At 36.5% G+C, this 15,090-nt stretch overlaps 1 long non-coding RNA gene across 1 annotated transcript in view; it reads left to right on the forward strand.

Annotated features, from left to right (window-relative positions):
* Window positions 1–15,090, forward strand: part of LOC132508950 (uncharacterized) — a 41,418-nt gene that overhangs the window by 13,461 nt on the left and 12,867 nt on the right. The gene's annotated exons all lie outside the window — the stretch shown is intronic.

Below are 15,090 nucleotides of genomic sequence, written 5' to 3' on the forward strand. Positions count from 1 at the left end.
CCAGCCACTCCATGGCATGTGGGATCTTCCCAGACCGGGGCACGAACCCGTGTCCCCTGCATTGGCAGGCAGACTCTCAACCACTGTGCCACCAGGGAAGCCCTATTTTTTATCTTATGAACGCTTTTTTCCATCCACCCCCATTTTTCAGTTCTTTAAATGGAGACTGTCCACTTCATGAAGTGCTAAATAAAGTTTGTTTGTGTCACCTAAGTTGTCTTCCTCAATCATTTTTAATAGTTTTTGGTAAGAAGGAATGGATTATGAAGCTGACTGCTAACAGCCTGCAGGGCAATGAATTCACAGGAAAGGGGACCACTGAGCACTTTGAGTTCACTGTTTCTGGTTGCTATTACCAAGAGATGTTAGGGTAACTCATTGACATTTGAGCTCTCTCCCTTGTGTGCAGCTCTCCAATCCAAACAATTTTTTTCAAAAAAGATAAAAAACCTGAAAATGTTCTGGGGCTTGTTAAAGTTCCCAGAAATGTTTTGAGACCCTGGAGAGTTTCCAGGGTAGTTATACTGTAAGTTGGCAATAGGAGGCAGCCACAAAGCTTCAACGTAAGTCCAAAGCATAAACCTAGGGGGGACTTGGGGAAATAAATTAAGACAAGAAATTCAGACTGTTTTAACAAATGGCACATCAAAATCTAAGTAGACACAAAAGTTGGACTATTAGCCCTTAGGGCATCTGTCACTATAAAGATATAACCTTGTGAAAAGAGTACTAGATCTATTGCTAGTGGGAACCTTGGAAGCCAAAGCTGCAAAATTGATGGGTATGGGATTGAGCAATTAAAAACTGTTAGAGTGCTCATGACCTAATTCTGAGACTCCCTTGCTAGGATAAGTTGATCATAGAATGAGTTAGATCTACAGTAAGTCACACACCAACTTCAAGAAAATTTCCACGGAACAAGGTGCATTGCAAAACAACATAAAATCCCCAACCCATTTACATATTCCTCTTAGGTACTAATTTGACTAGAAGAGATCCAAGGCTTAGCTAAAGAAATAGGATCCTCAAGTGTCAAAGAATTAAGCATGCCACCTTTTGGCACACCTGCTTATTTTATGTTTAAAAACAGTGGTCTCTGTAGATATATACCAAAGTGGCAAAATCTTACTAAGACAAACTAAAATTAAAATAGCCATTATGGGGAATGTTCCAAATTGACAAGATCATCCATTTAAGAAGTGCACTTGAAAGCAAGTTTCCCAACTCAAACAGAATGATATCTCTATTGTAATTAGCAGGCAGAAGCCTCTAAAAGACTTCAAGTTTCCAAAATAATTTCACTGACAGGTTTATTGGAAAAGGCTAACGAAAATTTAAGATGACAGGAACAGCTCAAGATGATAGAGTAGAAGGATATAACCTCACCCCCTTCTTACAAAAACATGAAAATCACAGCTAACTGCTGAACAAGCATCAACAAAAAAATGCTGGAACCTATCAAAAAAGATAACCTATATCCAAAGACAAAGAAGAAGGCACAACAAGATGGTAGGAGGGGCACAATTGTGATAAAATAAAATCCCATACCCACCAGGTGGGCAACCCACCAATTGCAGAAGAGTTGTACCACAGAAGTTATCCCACAGGATGGAAGTTCTGAGCCCCATGTGAGGCTTCCTAGCCAGGGGTCTGGCAATGGAAGAGGAGCCCCCAGAGAATCTATCTTTGAAAGCCATTGGGGTTTGATCACAGGACTTCCACAGGACTGGGGGAAACAGAAACTCCATTCTTGGAGGGCACATACAAAATCTTATGTGCACCAGGATGCATGGGAGAAAAGCAGTGACTCCATAACAGCCTGGGCCAGACCTACTTAGTAGTATTAGAGGGTCTCCTGCAGAGGTAGGGGTGGTGGCTGTGGCTCACTGCAGGGAAAAAGACAACGGCAGCACCAGCTCTGGGAAGTACTCACTGGCATGAGCCCTCCCAGAGGCTGCCATTAGCCCCACCCAACAGCATGTAGGCTCTAGTGCTGGGTCACCTCAGGCCAAAAACCCAACAGGGTGGGAACAAAGCCCCACCCATCAGCAGACTAGTGGCTTAAAATCTCCCTGAGCATGGCACTGCCTACCAGAGGAACAAGAACCAGCCCCACCCACCACTGGGCAGCAACTAGCCCCTCCCATCAGGAGGCTTGCACAACCCTCTTAGACAGTCTCATCTACCAGAGGGCAGGCAGTAGAAGCAAGAACTACAATCCTGCACCTGTGAAATACAAACCGCAAATACAGAAAGTTAGTCAAAATGAGAAAGCAGAGAGATATATCCCAGATGAAGGAACAAAATGAAACCGCAGAAGAACAACTAAGTGAAATGGAAATAGCCAAGCTCCTGGAAAAAATTTAGAATAATGATAGCGAAGATGATCCAAGATCTTGGAAAAAGAATGGAGGCAAGCATTGAGAAGATGCAAGAAATAGTTATCAAAGACCTAGAAGAGGGGCTTCCCTGCTGGCACATTGGTTGAGAGTCCGCCTGCCGATGCAGGGGACATGGGTTCGTGCCCCAGTCCAGGAAGATCCCACATGCCGTGGAGCGGCTAGGCCCGTGAGCCATGGTCACTGAGCCTGTGCATCTGGAGCCTGTGCTCTGCAATGGGAGAGGCCACAACAGTGAGAGCCCTGCATACCGCAAAAATAAATAAAAATAAAAAAAGACCTAGAAGAACTAAAGAACAAACAGAGATGAACAATACAATAACTAAAGTGAGAAATACACTAGAATAAATTAATAGCAGAATAAGTGAGAGAGAAAAACAGATAAGTGAGCTGGAAGACAGAATGGTAGAAATCTCTGCCACAGAACAGAATAAAGAAAAAAAAACAAGAAAAGAAGTGAAGACAGTCTAAGTGACCCCTCAGACAATATTAAATGCATCAACATTCACATAATAACAGTCCCAGAAGGAGAAGAGGGAGAGAAAGGACCCGAGAAAATATCTGAAGAGATAATAGCTGAAAATTTCTCTAACATGGTAAAGGAAACAGTCTTCCAATCCAGGAAGTGCAGAGAGTCTCAGGCAGGATAAACCCAAAGAAAAACATGCTGAGAAATGCAGTAATCTAACTGACAAAAACTACAGACAAAGAAAAAATATTAAAAGCAACAAGGGAAAACCAACAAATAATATATAAAGGAACTCCCATAAGGCCATTAGCTGATTTTTTCAGTAGAAACCCTGCAGGCTAGAAGGGAGTGGCATAATATAGGTAAAGTGGTGAAACAGAAGAAACTGCAACCTAGAATACTCTAACCAGCTAGGATCTCAGTCAGATTTGATAGAGAAATCAAAAGCTTTTTCGACAAGCTAAAACTAAGAGAATTCAACACCACCAGTCAGGTTTGAACAAATGTTAAAGGAACTTCTCTAGGTGAGAAAGAGAAAAGCAACTTAAAACAACCTTGAATATATGAAGACTGATATGTCAAAACCTCATGGAAACAGCAAACCCAAAAACTACAATAGATAACACACACAAAAAAGAAAGAAACAACCGAAACACAACACTAAAGATGGTGATCAAACCATAAGAGAAGAGAACAAATGAGGAAGGGAAGCAAAAAGACCTACAAAATCAAACCAAAAACAATTAAGAAAATGGAAATAAGAACATACCTATCAATAATTACCTTAAATGTAAATGCATTAAATGCTCCAACCAAAACATAGACTGGCTGAATGGACAAAAAGACAAGGCCTGTATATATGCTGTCTACAAGAAAACCACTTCAGACCTAGGGACACATACAGACTGAAAGTAAGGGGATGGAAAAAGTTATTCCACACAAATGGAAATCAAAAGAAAGCTGGAGTAGCAATACTCATATCAGACAAAATAGACTTTAAAATAAAGACTGTTATAAAACACAAAGTAGGACACTACATAATGATCAAGGGATCAATCCAAGAAGATGTTTGTAAATATATATGCACCCAACATAGGGGCACCTCAATATATAAGGCAAATGCTAATAGCTATAAATGGAGAAATTGACAGTAGTGGGGGACTTTACCACCACACTTTCATCAATGGACAGATCATCCAGAACAAAAATCAATAAGGAAACAGAGGCCTTAAATGACACTTTAAACCAGATAGACTTAATTGATATTTACAGAGCATTCCATCCAAAAGCAGTAGAATATACATTCTTCTCATGTGCGTGGAACATTCTGCAGGATTGAACACATGCTGGGCCACAAAGTGAGCCTTGGTAAATTTAATAAAACTGAAATAATATCAAGCATCCTTTCCTACCACAATGCTATGAGATTAGAAATAAATTACAGGAAAAAAATGTAAAAAACAGAAACACACGGAGGCTATACAATACGCTACTAAATAACCAAGAGGTCACTGAAGAAATCAGCAGAAATCAAAAAATACCTAGAGACAAGTGAAAATGAAAGCACAACAGTCCAAAACCTATGGGATGCAGCAAAAGCAGTTCTAATAGGGGAGTTTATAGCAATACAATCTTACCTCAAGAAACAAGAAAAATCTCAAATAAACAACCTAACTTACACCTAAAGCAACTACAGACAGAAGAACAAACAAAACCTAAAGTTAGTAGAAGGAAAGAAATCATAAATATCAGAGCAGTAATAAATGAAATAGAGATGAAGCAAACAGTAGCAAAGATCAATGGTTCTTTGAAAAGAAAACTAAAACTGATAAACCTTTAGCCAGACTTATCAAGAAAAAAAGGGAGAGGACTAAAATTGATAAAATCAGAAATGAAAAAGAAGTTACAATGGACACCAGAGAAATACAAAGGATCATAAGAGACTACTACAAGCAACTGTATGCCAATAAAACAGACAACCTGGGAGAAATTCTTAGAAAGGTACAATCTCCCAAGACTGAACCAGGAAGAAATGGAAAAGATGAACAGACCAATCACAAGTACTGAAGTTGAAATTGTGATTAAAAAAAACTCTAAAAATAAAAAGCCCAGGACCAGAGTGTTTCACAGTCCAATTCTATAAAACATTTAGAAAAGAGTTGACATTATCATTCTGAAAGTGTTTCAAAAACTTGCAGAGAAGGAAAACTCCACTACTTATTTTATGAGGCCACCTGCACCCTGATACCAAAACCTGACAAAGATATCACAAAAAAAGAAAATTACAAGCCAATATCACTGATGAACATAGATGCCAAAATCCTCAACAAAATACTAGCAATCTGAACCTAACAATACATTAAAAGGATCATACACCGTGGTCAAGTGGGATTTATCCCAGGAATGCAAGGATTTTTCAATATCTACAAATCAAACAGTGTGATATACCACATCAACAAATTGAAGAATAAAACCCATGTGATCATCTCTACAGATGCAGGAAAATGCTTTTGACAAAATTCAACACCCATTTATGATAAAAACTCTCCAGAAAGTGGGCATGGGGGAACATATCTCAACATAATAAAGGTCATATATGACAAACCTACAGCTAACATCATACTCAATGGTGAAAAGCTGAAAGAATTTCCTCTAAGACCAGGAAAAAGGCAAGGATGTCCACTCTCACCACTTTTTTTCAACATAGCTTTGGAAGTCCTAGCTACAGCAATCAGAGAAGAAAAAGAAATAAAAGGAATCAAAATTGGAAAAGAAGTTAAACTGTCACTGTTTGAAGATGACATGATACTATACATAGAAAATCCTAAAGACACTACCAGTGGACTGGCAGAACTCATCAATGAATTTGGTAAAGTTGCAGGTGACAACATCAACAGACACAAATCTGTTGGATTTCTATACACTGACAACAAAAATCAGAAAGAGAAATTAAAGAAACAAGCCCATTTACCATTGCATCAAAATGAATAAAATACCTAGGAATAAGCTTACCTTAGGATACCAAAGACCTGTGGCCCAGAAACTATAAGACTCTGATGAAAGAAATAGAAGACAACTGAAACAGATAGAAAGATATACCATGTTTTTAGATTGAAAAAGCAATATTGTCAAAATGACTATGCTATCCAAGGCAATCTACAGATTCCTTGCAGTCCCTATTGAATTACCAATGGCATTTTTCACAGAATTAGAACAAAAATTCTTTAAATCTGTATGGAGACACATAAGACCCCTAATAGCCAAAACAATCTTGAGAAAGAAAAAAGGAACTGGAGGAATCAGGCTTCCTGACTTCACACTATACTACAAATCTATAGTTATCAGAACAGTATAGTACTGGCACAAAAGTAGAAATATAGATCAGTGGAACAGGATAGAAAGCCCAGAAATAAACCCACACACCTATGGTCAATTAATCTATGACAAAGGAGGCAAGACTATACAATGGAGGAAAGACAGTCTCTTCAATAAATGGTGCTGGGGAAACTGGAAAGCTACATGTAAAAAAATGAAGTTAGAACACTCTTTAATACCATACACAAACATAAACTCAAAATGGATTAAAGACCTAGATGTGGGACCGGACACTATAAAACTCTTAGAGGAAAACACAGGCAGGACACTCTCTGGCATAAATTGTATCAATATCATTTTTGATCTCTCTCCCAGAGTAATGGAAATAAAAATGAAAGTAAACAAATGGGACCTAATTAAACTCAAAACTTGCACAACAAGAGAAACCATAAACAAAATGAAAAGTCAACCCACAGACTGGGAGAAAATATTTGCAAACTATCCGACTGATAAGGGATTAGTCTCCAAAATTTAAATAGCTCATGTGGCATGTGGCTTAATATCATTAAAACAAACAACCCCCAAAATGGGCAGAAGACCTAAATAGACATTTCTCCAAAGAAGACATATAGATGGCCAAGAGGCAAAAAAAAAAAAGGTGTTCAACATTGTTAATTATTACAGAAATGCAAATCAAAACTACAATGAGATATTACCTCACACCGGTCAGAATGGCTATCATCAAAAATCCACAAACAATGAATGTTGGAGAGTGTGTGGAGAGAAGGGTACCATCCTACACTGTTGGTGGGAATGTAAATTGGTACAGCCACTGTGGAGAACAGTATGGAGGTTCCTTAAAAAACTAAAAATAGAGCTACCATATGATCTTGCAATCCCCCTCCTGGGCATATATCCAGAGAAATACATGGTCTGAAAGGATACATGCACCTCAATGTTCATTGCAGCACTGTTTACAATAAACAAGATGTGGAAGAAACATAAAATTCCATCAACAGATGAATGTATAAAGAAGATGTTATACATATGTACAATGGAATATTACTCAGCTATTAAAAAGAATGAAATAATATTATTTGCAGCAACACAGATGGACCTAGAGATTGTCATACTGAGTAAAGTTAAGTCAAACAGAGAAAGACAAATATATGATATCACTTATATGCAGTGTCTGAAATAAAAATAATACAAATGAACTTATTTACAAAACAGAAACAGACTCACAGACTTAGCGAACAAATTTATGGTTACCAGGGGGAAGGGTGGGAGGAGGGATAGTTAGGGAGTTTAGGATTGACATGTACACACTGCTATATTTTAAATGGATAACCAAAAAGGACCTACTATATAGCACAGGGAACTCTGCTCAGTATTATATAACAACCTAAATGGGAAAAGAATTTGAAAAAGAACAGATACATGTATATGTATAACAGAATCACTTTGCTGTATACCTGAAACTAACACAACATTGTTAATCACCTATACTCCAATATAAAAAAACAGTTAAAAAAAAAAAGAAAAAGAAAAATTAAGACACAAATGGTACCAAAAACAAAAGACTGTAAGACTGACATGACTCTTACTCCTCTCTATCCTCCTTTACCTGAGTACTTATTCTATTAATCCTCTAACTAAGTTACCTCTCTACTATGAAAATACCCCAAGACAGTAAACAAAAGTCTACCAACTTAGTGGTCTTTCAACTGGAACAGCTCCAAGGCCAGAAACCTAAAAGAACACTTGCTTGTACCCTCTTAGGGGTTCATCATTAAACACTAGCCCAGAAATTGATGTCTCATTTGCAATCAGCTGCAACACTGGAAAAAATATTGTCCATGAAGGTTTTGTGCAAGTTCTTTGACATCAACTTGAACCCCGACATATCTACCCTCAGAAAAGGGCCCCATATGGACCCTTCCTAGGGTTGACAGGACTCCAACAGATTCTCTGGTAAACTGCAACCAGTTATTCCCTTAACTAAAATTAAAATTAATGGAATACCTTACAACATTCTGGTAGATAGAGAACTACACTCTCTACTTTAAATCCCACTTTCTCACAAGCTTGCAGATAGAATCCTAATAAAACTGGCAGAAACCAGAAAAGGGTGAAAATTCTTACCAGAGTTAGCTCTCCTGGATTTCTAGTAGTCCCAGGAAAGGAAGGTAAAATTTCAAGTTGTTCTTTCCCTTCCAAATCCAGACTCCTGTGAATGTGGTTTGAGGGTACCCATTGGTTATTGATCCTTTTTTTGTTCCAGGGACAGCTATTGCCTTCTTGTTTGCCTCATTTTCTGTCTTGAGAACTTGGTTTGGCTTTCTGTCTGTCTGGAGCATGCAGGTTATTGGTTCTCCAATATCAAAAATATAGCTAAAAGAAAAAAGAAAAATTAAGACACAAGAAGTACCAAACCCAAAAGACTGTAAGGCCAACATGACTCCTACTCCTCTCCAGCTAAATGATGAGATTAAGCACCCAGAATTATGACCTGACATAAATGTGGATTGCAGTCCATTTGTGGCCAGGATCTTATTAACAGTTGTCAGCTCTCAAGGGAATTGTCTTTCTTTCTTTCTTTTATCTTTGGGAGTGGCTCTGGATTTAGGAAGAATAGTACCTTTGCACCCTCCTTGGGGATGTCTTTTGTGTCCATGGGATTTTTCAATATCGCCAGTGTTACTGGAGAGTAGATTCTTGTCTCAACACAAAAAGAACTCAGAGATGAGTTGGAAGCCAAGAAAGCAAAGTGAAGATTTAAGGGATAGTATACTCTCAAGGGTTGAATGGGCACTCAGGTGAGTAGCTGCCATGAGTTTATTTGGCAAGCTGGTTATAAGAGATGTGAAAATGAATGGGAAGAATATTCACTGAGGAAGAAGGGGTTTTGGGTCTTATTACTGATTTTCATCCCAGCTCCACCTTCCCGAGGGGAGAGGGATTTTTGTCCTTATTTAGCCTTGATTGGAAGTGTCATGGCATCAGTGCATGATGGGTACTTCTTATCTGCAAGGTTAATTTTATTGTAATGAGGGCATAATGAGCAAAAGTTTACATTTGGATACCAGAGATTCTGCCTTTTCCCACCTTTCTTTGTCTGCCTCTAGATCCCCTTGTCACCTCGAGATTTATATCTTCTGGTCAGCCTGGAGGTTCCTGCTTTCCTTTGTCTACCCAAGGACCCCCATTGTTCACAAGATGTATGGTTTCCTGCCACCTAGCCCATGTTCCTCTTTCTCTGCTCATATCTAGCTATCTGCCTGCTCTAACACCAAGAATATTTACTGTTTGTCCTGGATAAAACTTAGCTAGATATTTTAAAGGATTTTTTTCTTTTTTTTCAAAAGTAGCTGTAGTAGAAGTTGGTTAAATTGGATGCTGATGCTGAGAACCTGATAGAAACTTTTTTTCAGGCCTTCTTCCCTAAGCTAGTTGAAACTACACACCCAGAGGGAAAGAAAAAAACATTTCAAAGACAAACAGCTCTAAAACTGGAACACAGGAATCTTTTGATTTCTATCTCAGTTGAAGATCTTCTCCCTGATTTAAAGAAGTAAATTCAAGATAATGTGGTTAGATGTATGAGTCAGTTCCTTGACATCATTCAGGTTGACACCCAGTTCTTTGATAAATTAAAGGCAACTGTGCTTGTCTTACAAATTGAGCCTTTATCAGAAGAGAAAAAGCCCACCTACCCTTTTAATCAATCCTCAAACCTCCATATTCATTTCAAAAGGCTTGTAGGTATTGTCAACAGTCTGGTCATAGGGAACAAAAGTCCTTCTTGGTGGAAGTTACATTCTTTCTCTGCTCCTTTTGATATGTAAATATCCTACCTGGTCTTCTCTAGCAAACACAGAGGTAGTTATTATCAGATGGGAAGAAAAAAAAAAAAAAAGAAGGCATATTTGAAAACAACCTATGAAAAAAGCTTAAAAGTCTTTGCCATACCAGTGAAAAGTTTAAGCCATCTGAGAAGAAAACACAGGTGTAAACAGCTATTCCTTTACAAACTAGTGAGTTTTGTATTATTGTGTATTTTGTATTATTGTCTCATAGCTAAAATTTTAAAATGAAAGCATTTCATTTTAAACAAGATCTCTGTTTACCTCTCTATATATGCTTATATATCTCTCTATATATGTGTTATAAACGTGTAATATTTTTGTACCTCCAGATGGTATTGCCAAAATTACTTTGTAAAGAGCTCTATTTAATTGGTTTATAAAGAAACATTATAAAAATCAAGTATACTCTCAGAACTAGAGAAACTAACCCAAATGTTTTTCAAGTTCATGTGATCTATGATAATTTTCAATGAATAAAGCTTGTTTATTGATTTAATTTAAAAAGGCATGTTTTGAGATCTATAATTATTGAATATAATGTAGACATTCAACTTTTAATTTACTTAGGTTTACTAAAAGTCAAATAAGCTCATGCTATTTAAGCATGTGTTAAGGACAAATAAACAGATATAAGACAAAAGTTTATAAGTAAACTTTTCACCAGTAACTATGCTTTATAAAAGGTCTACTTAAAAATGGTTTCCAAAATCATTTTGATAACTTGAAACAAAGTTATACTGTAATAAGTTAAATGATGGATATTCATCAAATATCTAGATCATTTCCAAATAAGACAAACACTGAAACATTAATTACTGAATATATGTTTATCCACTTTTGGCTTCCTTTTACAGAGAAACTAAAGATATTTGTGTTTATTAGTAAACACATCTTGTGCCACATTGAAAAATTTAGTATGAGGAAGAATATATTTCTAGAATATATTAGATATGTTTAAAAATGTGTCAATCACAGAATGCTAGTGTAACTGAGAGCTCACAATTGCTTACTTCTTAGTTTCCACTAGGAATTAAGTATTCTAATTCCACTAGGAATTAAGTATTCTAAGGGTTAAGAATTATAATTAACATATGCAATTAAACCTAGTAGACCTAATAAAGGAAACATCTCTATACAAGGAAAGTAAGATGTGTTTTTGGTAAGAAAAGGTAGGCAGATGTGGTTGTGGTCAAGGAAAAAAGAGAGTAATTTTGTCCTGAAGTAAAATAGCTGGTTGTTCCAGAATGAGAAAAGGGGGGTGGGGTAGGGGAGGGAACTTAGGACAAAATCTGAATGGATGTAAAAAAGTTGTAGAAGTTTTGTGAAAAGGAATCTTGGAAAAAGAACTGTATATGTGTCAATCTGGCTAAGATTGGAATGAATTTATTTAGTTTTTTAAAAATGAGTTTTAATATTAATGATACACCAGTACAAAATTAGAATTTGGTTTCCTGTCTGTTAAAAGAACAAAGTTTTCTTACATTATTGACCTACTCTTAATAAGAAAGTACAAACAAAATTTGTTTTTAATCTTTTAAATAATCTTCCCGGAAAGTAAAGATTTTGTGTTTTCCCAAAACAATTTACTGTATTTAATTTCATCTTATCAGGTCTTTGATTACTTAAGAAAACTCACTCTTCTCAATATTAAAAGAGCTTAGGTTTTTATAGCTATGTAACCTTCTGTATTTACCTTCAAAGTCCTTGTCACATTGGTTAAATGGGTATTTTTTTAAAACTCCCCCAATATCAAATTCTAAATGAAGTCTTTTTCACCTCAAATTAATTTCAGCATTTTCCAGAGAGCCCCTGGAACATCTCAAAAGATTTGTTCTCTCTATTTATAAAAAGAGAAATGTTGAATTAATTAGGCTTATTTAATATGTTAAATTGCATAGGAAGTATTGTCAAATAAGAAGTGATGCATATTTGTATGAGTATTTATTATTAATACAACTGTTCCAGAAACTGTATAAAATTCCTAAAAATCTGGTATGTCCTGATATAATATTATCAGTCATAATTACCATTATCATCTTAAAATATTGTCACAGAAATAATCAATTTTCTTGCCAATGCCATTATAATGAACACTAACCAATTCTTTAACCATGGGGATTTTTAAGTCTTATATTTTTTCAGACAGTTATTATTTTACTCTGAGGTTTTTGCAAAAGTAAGTTTCATGAAAGAACCCTACCAAGTACACTTGACCACTGACACTGCTGCCAAATTATAAGTTCTCAGACCCCCTCTGGTCCTGTATAAATGCCAAAGACCTCAAAATCAAATGGAGTAGAAAGAGAAATAGCTACATTGAGGTAGATTGCTTCATTCCAAAACATCAGATCAAGAACATTTTTTCATTCTTCCTTTCCTCTCTTAACATCCTTTGCCTAATTCTTATGCCATGAAGGTCTTTTATAATTATTTTGCCCACTTTTTGCCTTGACCTGGTCTGGAAAGATGGCATTGTTCAGTATCTCAGACCATTTCAAAAGAGAGTAATCCAGCCTCCAAGTAACTGTTGGATTTGCTGTGATGCTGGTGATCCTGTAGTTCTGCCCACTAAGAACTTCTCCCTGATTTCCAATGTCTCCGTTTCTCTGAAACAAGCTCACTGGATAAACACTTCTGAGGAAGTAAAGGCACAGTTACATGAAATACATAAACAGGCCAACAGGCTTAAAGAAATACCCCTCTATTTGGGATTATTTCTTTGACTTATTTGATTCTAACTGGCTTGGGTCATGGAGAACCTGGCTCAGGAGTGCTATCCAAACCATTGGCATTGTTTGTTTGTTAATAATTATAACTGTCTCCATAACATGCTACATTCTCTCAAAAGTTTTAAATGCATGTGGGCACCACTGACCAGCCAATGCAAGTTAAACAGACAAAGAAGACCTCATTCAAGACTTTTGCAATAGGGGCAAGATATTCAACTCCACTCCGCTAAAACAAAAGGGTGGAGGATTTTTAAATGCTGGGATAAGCCAATGGCAAAGTGCTAGAGGACATTAGGAGAGTGGTTGGCCAATGAGATGGTGTTGAGAAAACTAGTAAAGTCTTGTTCAGGCTTCAGAGGCAGAAGCAGGCCCCTGACCGACTTGTGGCCCTGTCTAGACTGTGTGCCTGCCTGCACACCTAACAATTGTTACCAACAAGTCAAGCAACACTTAAGATAAGAAAGGGAATGAGTCTTGAAATTTCTTGAGCCCTGGGGATCTGATCAGTCCCCCATGGTCTAGAAAATTTTTTGACTCACACAGTGAAACCAACAGCACTGTTACAGTTAAACCAGAGTTGCGTTTTTGCTCATAAACTGATGATAGCTGATTGTGGATTGGGATTATAAACAGAAGCCCCCAGAACTGCAATTTGAAGTCTCACCTGTGAGGTGAACGCATGGCCCAGGACCCTTCCCAATTGGGACTCCAGATTGCTGTTACTTGGGACTTTCCAGCTGCTGTTTGAATCTGGATGTAGGTGTTGGCCCAATCTGATGATGTATACTCTGTTATGTACCTCTAATACTTTTATTCATCCCCTTCTAATGACTGTATATTGAAATTAAGTTAAATAATCTTCTATTAAAAATTAATTAAATCTGTTCAGTTGTGTGAGACAAGTGGCTATTTTGCCAGCGAATCCAACAAACCTTGAAACTAAAAGTAGGCTTTCGGCAAAACAGATGGGGTCATCTGTGTTTGCTAATTGTCCCTTTTCAGAATTAGGTTTCTACCCTCCCATGGCAAATGGGAGATGGAGTGTTATCATTCATGTTGATTCCATTTCACAGAGATGATCCCACTGGTCTTGAGAAAAACATTCCAGTGGTGTAGAAGATTAACATCTCAGAAGGGCAGAGAAAGAGTTTACAATTACAAGTTTTCTGAAGTAAATGCTTTAAGGAAAGGGAGGTCAGGATCTGTAGTCAAGAAGTCTTGAGAAAGCTTAGATAAACTGAGGGGAAACTTAAGGCAGTCTTTGTCACTGTCTAGCTCAGGACACTTCAGGATACTATTATCTATCTGATGATCACAGATGAACAGCAGTGCTGAAGCAGGCAATTCACAAGGAAATGGCTGGAGACCACTGCAAAACATGTTCTTTTAAAAGCCAGCCTCCTCATCTCTGCACAAAAGACTAACTTTTCCTCTAAATATGCTCTTTGCTGCACCTCACAGGTTTTGATTTGTGATAGTCTTGCTACTGTTAAATTCAAAATATTTTCTAATTACATTATGATTTCTTCTTTGATGCACTAATTTTCCAACATGGGATTTCTAGTTAACATTTTGCAATTAATTTCGAGCAAATTTTTATTCTTGTCAAAATATGTTATTTTTATTTAAATTCTTTGACATTCGTTTGCTTAAAATTTATGTTCAAATAATTGGTAAATTTTGGTAAATGTTTTATGCATAACTGAAAACTGTTGGAGAGTGCAATGTTCTCTGTATAGCCAAATAAAACAAATGTGTTATTCCTTTATTCCTATTATTCAAATCATCCTTATTCCTACTGACACATTTTGTGTCCTTTTTATGTCAGTTATTGACAGAGAGCTGTGTTAATATCTCCCACTCTGAAGATAGATTTTTGTTTTTCTTCCAGTAATTCTGTCAAGACTTGCTTTATATATTTTGAAATTATTTTATATATTCTAAAAGGATTATCATTTTAGCAAATTGAATATTTTATTTTATTGTTTCCTTTTCTCTAACAATATCTTATATTTTTCTAGGTGTTTGTTTTAAATTAATATAGTTAAACCAGTCTTTTTTTTGGTTATGGCTTTCTTGGTGCAATTTGTCCATTTCTTTGAATTCAAATTTTGTGGGTTGAATTTAAATTTTGTGGGGTTTTGTGCATTATTTGTGAAGAGTTTCAGTTTTAACACAGCCTATTAAATTTGTCCACTACTGGAGTATTTAGTATATCCAATTACAGTTACTATAATGACTAAACATACATTTGTTTATTTTATTTTATATTTTCTACTTTTCTTCCTGTTTTTTATATAGTTTTCTCT

This window comes from Lagenorhynchus albirostris, chromosome 18 (genome assembly GCF_949774975.1).
Source record: "Lagenorhynchus albirostris chromosome 18, mLagAlb1.1, whole genome shotgun sequence".
NCBI lineage: Eukaryota > Metazoa > Chordata > Mammalia > Artiodactyla > Delphinidae > Lagenorhynchus > Lagenorhynchus albirostris.